Genomic DNA, 8068 nt, shown 5'->3' on the forward strand with positions numbered 1-8068 from the left:
CTCTGTGTTTGCTGCCTGTGTAATGAAAAGCCTTAATGCCGAGTCAAAGGCGAGGCCGGGCCTAACCAGCACTCGCGGCTCCGCCACCGGCGCCGCTTCCGCTGACAAGTGCGCTGAGCTATCGAATCAGCGAGCCGCGCGCCTTTGAGTCCGGGCCGCGCTAAAACATAATTGCTACGGATGTACTGTAGAGTGTGCTTTAGTGTCGTCTCTCTTGCTTCTGTCTCCCCTGCTCGTCCGTCGCACTGGCGCGCTAATAGCACTGTAAACAAGTGCGGGACTTGCGCGACTTAGCGTTTCTTTACGGGGGTTGATCGCGAGTACTCGTACCAAGCAAATGGTAATTTGAGGAAATCTCTGCTTTGCGACGAGTAATATTTGAATTCTTTTTAAAGCAAAGGAAGTCAGTAACTTCGCTGTTATCAGCTTGCTTTTAACATAAGTTTCTCTTTCTTTCTGGTACGACCTCACCGGGCAGAAACAGTGGCAATTTGTGTGTGTGTGTGTGTGAGTTGTGCTTATGTACATTTGTGTGTATTTTCTACTTTACAAGATGCCGTTTTCGCCGAAAAAGCTCAAATGTTTAGCAATCTCCTTGTAGTGCCTTTCTGACAAGGAACTCCTTGGGTACGTGGTCGCATGTTCAGTCTTTAGTAAGGCTGATTTGAAAGTGTTGTGTTAACCAATACAACAGGAAAAATGTTAGCTGCTGATGACTCACCATGTGTATCAGAAAGGTGACAGAATATGATTGTCGGGGACGTTTAGACATCAAGCTTCTATGAGATGTATGTACTAAATTTCGCAAAACAGACGTGATCGGCATACAAAGAGTGCTCAAAACAACCACTGAACGAAAAATGGCCTGCCGCAGAGATCGCAAAGGTTCGCACCATCAAGATCAAACTAACAACGACACTTGTCTAGTTTGAAGGGGGAAACCAGATGGCGCTATGGTTGGCCCGCTAGATGGCGCTGCCGTAGGTCAAACGAATATCAACTGTGTTTTTTTTTTTTAAATAGGAACCCCCATTTTTTAACATATTATTGTAGTACGTAAAGAAATATGAATGTTTTAGTTGGACCACTTTTCTTGCTTTATGATAGACGGCGCTCTAATAGTTACAAACATATGGCTCAAAATTTTAGACGAACAGTTGGTAACAGGTAGGTTTTTTAAATTAAAACGCAGAACGTAGATGGGTTTGAACATTTTATTTCGGTTGTTCCAATGTGGCACATGTACCTTTGTGAACTTGTCATTTCTGAGAACGTATGCTGTTACAGCGTGATTACCTGTAAATACCACATTAATGCAATAAATGCTCCAAATGAAGTCCGTCAACTTCAATGCATTTGGCAATACGTTGCATGGGGGCTTAATTAAATATAAGATTGAAAATGTTTTTAGTATTTAGTAGCTGTATGTCCGATTACGCAGTGTCTCGTAAACGGCTGGCCCTGACTAGTATTATTACGCAATCTGACTGCAACAAACAATGTAAGAAAATTTTCGTAAACACAGTTAATTAATTAAGTCCCCAGCAACTATAAAACCTACAAAATCCAAGCACAAATGTAACTGTTCTGTATGTGGGAGTGTGACTCAACGTCCACATCTGGCACGGTTCTTCTCCAACAAGACAAGAATTTTTAAATACCAACTATGCTGACGTGACAAAAGAAAATTAGAAAAACTATAATTACGCAAGAAAACCAGAATTCACTCTAATACAAGAACACAAGCCAGATGCTTTGTTGACTGAACCTGTAGTGACGCATTATTTCAGACACACAATCAATAAAAGAACATTGTAGTTTTTACCTTCATATATATTGACGAAATGCACTCATTACAATAACATCTGCTATCTCTCCCATCAAATAACTGCATAAAACATGGAACAACACTCTTTACTACCACATCTCACTCCGACTTCACGACAAGCAGTGCCCACTAGCACCTCTGGGTACGACTGACCTCCACGAGCTCTCTACTAGCACTGACTACAACGAACTCTTAACACGCACTGTGGAGGCGGCTTAATAGTACTCTTTGGCGCAATCTCTGGCGCAGTGGCACAGTGTAGCCACCTTTCAACGTGTAACGACATTCCTCTCAACAGCGAGTAGTTTGCCTTCCGTAATGTTCGCAGATGCACTGACAATGTTATGACACATGTTGTCAGGCGTTGTCGGTGGATCACGATAGCAAATGTCCTTAAACTTTCCCCACAGAAAGAAATCCAGGGACGTCGGATCCGGTGAACGTGCTTCGACGACCAATCCACCTGTCATGAAATATGCTATTCAATACCTATTCAACCGGACGCGAGCTATGTGCTGGACATCCATCATGTTGGAAGTACATTGCCACTCTGTCACGCAGTGAAACATCTTGTAGTAACATCGATAGAACATTACGTAGGAAATGAGAATATATTGCACCATTAAGATTGCCATCGATAAAATGGGGGGGGGGGGGCAATTATCCTTTCTCTCATAATGTCGCACCATACATTAACCCGTCAAGTTCGCTGATGTTGCACTTGGCGCAACCATCGTGGATTTTCTGTTGCTCAATAGTGCATATTATGCTTGTTTACGTTATCGCTGTTGGTGAATGACGCTTCGTCGCTAAATAGAACGCGTGCAAAAAATCTACCATCGTCCCGTAATTTCTCTTGTGCCCGGTGGCAGAACTGTAGGCGACGTTCAAAGTCGTCTCCATGCAATTCCTGGTGCACAAAAATATGGTACGTGTGCAATCGATACTGATGTAGCATTCTCAACACCGACGTTTTTGAAATTCCCGATTCTCATGCAGTTTGTCTGCTACAGATGTGCGGATTAGGCGCGACAGCAGCTAAAACACCTACTTGGGCATCATCATTTGTTGCAGGTCGTGGTTGACGTTTCACATGTGGCTGAACACTTCCTAATTCCTTAAATAACGCAACTATCCGGCGAACGGTCCGGACACTTGGATGATATCGTCCAGGATACCGAGCAGCATACATAGCACGCCCGTTGGGCATTTTGATCACAATAGCCATACATCAACACAATATCGACCTTTTTCGCAATTGGTAAACGGTTCATTTTAACACGGGTAATGTATCAGGAAGCAAATACCGTCCGCACTGGCGGAATTTTGTGTGATACCACGTACTTATGCGTTTGTGACTATTACAGCACCATCTATAACAAAGCGAAAAAAGTGGTCCAACTAAAATATTCATATTTCTTTACGTTTTTAGCAGCGCCAGCTATCGGGCCAGCCATAGCGCCATATGGTTTCCACTTCAGGCTAGACGATTGCTGTTTTTAAACATATCAAATGAATTCGCAGCTGCGAGTAAGCAGCTATAGAATGAAACGACGTCAATGTGGACGCATAATTGACGACATATGAAAGTTGAGATTTGTCAGTGAGCTGTGCAAGGACAGCCAAATGGTAAGGCGATCGCTAGCGATAAGCGGGAAATACGGGTTCGAGTCCGGTCTGGCACAAGTTTTCATTGTCGTCATCCCATTCTACAGCTGATAGTAGTATTCATTCCCAGTCGCGAATTCTTTTGATGAATGCGATAACATGTTTTAGAAGCAGGGACAAAACAAACTTTCAGAGGCTGAATTTGTCCAGCGGGTGGAGGTGGTATGAACTGCAACGTCACACACTTTCCAGGAGGGATAGTTTGCCTAAGGGAGTATGATTTTTATAGGCAAACTAACAATCAAGCAAAGGAAAATTACTTTGACCAGCTGTTGGCCAAAACAGTGCTCATACCGCAGTTGTAGTCCTCTTTCGTCCATTTTCCCACTCTTGCTTGGTGTGACGTAAATATTTCTTACTGTCCTTGCAAGATCACGTACATGAGAATGCACCTCCAACTTTCAAGCCAATTTACGAACCATATTAACAATTGGCATAAATGTATACGAATCCGTTAAGGCATTGAGGTTAGTTGATCTTGTTACAACTCTCTTGGAACTTCTGACTTCCAGGGTAAATTCCTTATGTATTCCCTCTACAAATCCCGATTGGTCGGAGTTGAAAACGACTGAACGACGGGATAAGATTGTTTTCTCTACAAATCCCGAATGTCGGAGTTGGAAACACTTACTGAGTGACGGGATTGTTGGTTGGTTTGGGGAAGGAGACCAGACAGCGTGGTCATCGGTCTCATCGGATTAGGGAAGGATGGGGAAGGAAGTCGGCCGTGCCCTTTCAGAGGAACCATCCCGGCATTTGCCTGGACTTATTTAGGGAAATCACGGAAAACCTAAATCAGGATGGCCGGACCCGGGATTGAACCGTCGTAATTCCGAATGCGAGTCCAGTGTCTAACCACTGCGTCACCTCGCTCGGTCTGAATGACGGGATAAGATTGTTTATCTCATCTGTAAATTTTCGGGCCGATTCCGTCCTTTGCTGGGCATTATCAAGTTGACGCTTTGTTTGAAATTTTGTTATCTTACGTCCTCCAACTTCGTAGCACTGTTTGACGTTATGCAACCATCCACAGGTCCCCTTGAAATCACCGTAATCTATGTCGCGCACGCTTTGACGTGCTAACGTCACTATCAGGCACCCACTGTAAATAGCACAGAGCATATTTGAAACTCGCAACCACCAGTTTTTGTAACAAGTGCGCCTTGTCCTCCCCTGAATACTTGAAGCTTTTCTTGTGCACTACACGATCATATTGCTGCGGACTTATTAGAAAAATTGTTGTTTCCATATGCTGCAGATGATCTTTTATGTACGTAATTATGTTTAGTACCCGCTCCTTGCACAACGATTGTCCTTTTCTGCGTTTCAATGGAACGGGATTTGTGGCTCCCTGTCCGACAAGGATGATAAATTACATGGCTCGACACATGCTTCAATATCACTTTACTTGTTAAGAGCGGATCGTCGTAATTGTACTCCTCAGTGTACATTGTCCACACAGTCGAGTGTATACGACACCTTACGTTCCACTGAATAATCTTGCAGAAACGCTGATATTTCAGTATTTCGTCTTCCACCTCTACCTCACTCTTCGAAATTCCTTGGGTTCATTTCTGGCGAAATGTCAACTTCAAATGGCTCTGAGCACTATGGGACTTAATTTCTGAGGTCATCAGTCCCCTAGAACTTAGAAATACTTAAATCTAACTAACCTAAGGACATCACACACATCCATGCCCGAGGCAGGATTCGAACCTGCGACCGTAGTGGTCGCGCTGTTCCAGACTATAGCGCCTAGAACCGCTCGGCCACTTGGGCCGGCTGTCAAGTTCAGCAACTGTTGTTATACAGTACTGGCCATTAAAACTGCTCCACCAAGAAGAAATGCAGATGATAAACGGGTATTCATTGGGCAAATGTATTATACTAGAACTGCCATGTGATTACATTTTCACGCAGTTTGGGGGCACAGATCCTGAGACATGAGTACCCAGAACAACCACCTCTGGCCGTAATAACAGCCTTGATACGCCTGGGCATTGACTCAAACAGAGCTTGGATGGCGTGTACAGGGACAGCTGCCCATGCAGCTTCAACACGATATCATCGTTCATCGAGAGTAGTGACTGGCGTATTCTGACGAGCCAGTTGCTCGGCCACCATTGACCAGACGTTTTCAGTTGGTGAGAGATCTGGAGAATGTGCTGGCCAGGGCAGAAGTCCAACATTTTCTGTATCCAGAAAGGCCCATATAGGACCTGCACGTGCGGTCGTGCATTATCCTGCTGAAATGTAGGGTTTCGCAGGGATCGAATAAAGGGTAGAGCCACGGGTCGTAACACATCTGAAATGTAATGTCCACTGTTCAAAGTGCCGTCAGTGCGAACAAGAGGTGACCGAGACGTGTAACCAATGGCACCCCATACCATCACGCCGGGTGATACGACAGTATGGCGATGACGAATACACGCTTCCAACGTGCGTTCACCGCGATCTAGCCAAACACAGATGCGACCGTCATGATGCTGTTAACAGAACCTGGATTTATCCGAAAAAATGACGTTATGCCATTCGTGCACTCAGGTTCGTCGTTGAGTGAACCATCGCAGGCGCTCCTGTCTGTGATGCAGCGTCAAGGGTAACCGCAGCCATGGTCTCCGAGCTGAAAGTCCATGCTGCTGCAAACGTCGTCGAACTGTTCGTGCAGATGGTTGTTGTCTTGCAAACGTCCTCATCTGTTGACTTAGGGATCGAGACGTGGCTGCACGATCCATTACAGCCATGCAGATAAGATGCCTGTCATCTTGACTGCTAGTGATACGTGGCCGTTGGCATCCAGCACGGCGTTCCGTATTACCCTCCTGAGCCCACCGATTCCATATTCTGCTAACAGTCATTGGCTCTCGACCAACGCGAGCAGCAATGTCGCGATACGATAAACCGCAATCGCGATAGACTACAATCCGACCTTTATCAAAGTACGTGATGGTACGCATTTCACCTCCCCACACGAGGCATCACGACAATGTTTCACCAGGAGAGGCCGGTCAACTGCTGTTTGTGTATGAGAAATCGGTTGGAAAGTTTCCTCATGTCAGCACGTTGTAGGTGTCGACACCGGCGCCAACCTTGTGTGAATGCTCTGAAAAGCTAATCATGTGCATATCACAGCATCTTCTTCCTGTCGGTTAAAGTTCGCGTCTGTAGCTCGTCATATTCGTGGTGTAGCAATTTTAATGGCCAGTAGTATAGATGTAACTCCATGTTTCCATTGTTTGCCGTTGCCATTGCTCTGCTTTGTGTGAACACCACCATCACTGTAGCATTCTTATGAGTTACTCGTCAACCAAGCGGTTCAACTACGCTCCGTAGCCTTATGCTGTGCTCACCATTGGATACCTCCAGTCCCTCCCATGTTGCCATTAGCAGCCAATGCTGTGGATACATGATAGACAATATGTAGGGCGTCAAATGTAGTGAATGTCCTTGGCCTTTTGCGACCACCTCAGGGAGCTCTTTGTGAGACTCAACGTCTTTTGAGTAGGAATCTAACCTTTTCTTAATACAGGGTGTTTATAAATATGTTATACGAATGTAACCTTTAATTGTGAAAAACGTAAGTGACATGTAGAAATGTTTGATACAGCACTGAATGTAGTATATCTTCAAGTTTTATTTTGAACTGTTCATTGTGGCTACCTTTTGTGAGACGACAAATGTTGCATCTCTAATCAGATACTTGCCAAATGCTATGAAGCAAGTCTTGATGTATGGTGGTAATTGCTTGTTTTACCCGTTGTCGCAGCTCGTCTACGTTTCCTAGAAGCAGAGCAACGAACACTGTCTTTAATGTAACGCATCCACAGAAATTAACTGGGGTTAAATCAGGTGACTGTGGTGGCCACGATATTATTCCATCACGCTAACTCAAAGTTGGCACATTCCTACAGAGACACGCGGCAACTTCATTATCATAACGCTTAACGCGTCATCATCCTGGAAAATGAGTTCTGTACTCATATCCCGTTGTAATTGAGACATTAGATATTGTTCGAGCATGTCCGTATACAATATGACAGTCTCGTACACATTAGATTACGTGTCGTTTCTGCTCACCCCATATGTGAACATTAGGCCGATCACTTCACCGAAAGTATGGAAATTGGTTCCGTCACTCACCACAATTTTACTAAGAAAATCATCTTCTGCTGCGCGGGGTAGCCGCGCGTTCTCAGGCGTCTTGTCAGGGTCCGCCCGGCTCCTCCCTCCCCCCCCCCCCCCCCCCGTCGGAGGTTCGACTCCTCTCTCGGGCATTGGTGTGTGTGTTTCGTACTTATTGTAAGTTAGTTTAATTTAGATTAAGTAGTGAGTAAGCTTAGGGACCGATGACTTCAGCAGTTTGGTTCCATAAGACCTTACCACAAATATCCAATTTCCAAAATCATCTTCAGTCTGCATTTTGTTAAACATTTCTGCACAAAACTCAGTTCGTTTTTCTTTGTCACTTTCTCTTAAAGCTTGTAATCGTTCCTATTTATACGGTTTGAAAGACAGGTGTTTCCGTAATACCTTCCACAGTGTAATACGCATATTCAGTTCTAAGCTGGCACA

At 44.7% G+C, this 8068-nt stretch overlaps 1 non-coding gene across 1 annotated transcript; it reads right to left on the reverse strand.

Annotated features, from left to right (window-relative positions):
* Window positions 1-5191: 5191 nt before the first annotated feature.
* Trnas-gga (transfer RNA serine (anticodon GGA)) lies at window positions 5192-5275 on the reverse strand. The gene is given in 2 exon segments: window positions 5192-5226; window positions 5236-5275. It is a non-coding gene; the product is annotated as a tRNA-Ser (tRNA).
* Between the last annotated feature and the right edge of the window lie 2793 nt (window positions 5276-8068).

The sequence above is a fragment of the Schistocerca serialis genome, chromosome 8, assembly GCF_023864345.2.
Source record: "Schistocerca serialis cubense isolate TAMUIC-IGC-003099 chromosome 8, iqSchSeri2.2, whole genome shotgun sequence".
Lineage (NCBI taxonomy): Eukaryota > Metazoa > Arthropoda > Insecta > Orthoptera > Acrididae > Schistocerca > Schistocerca serialis.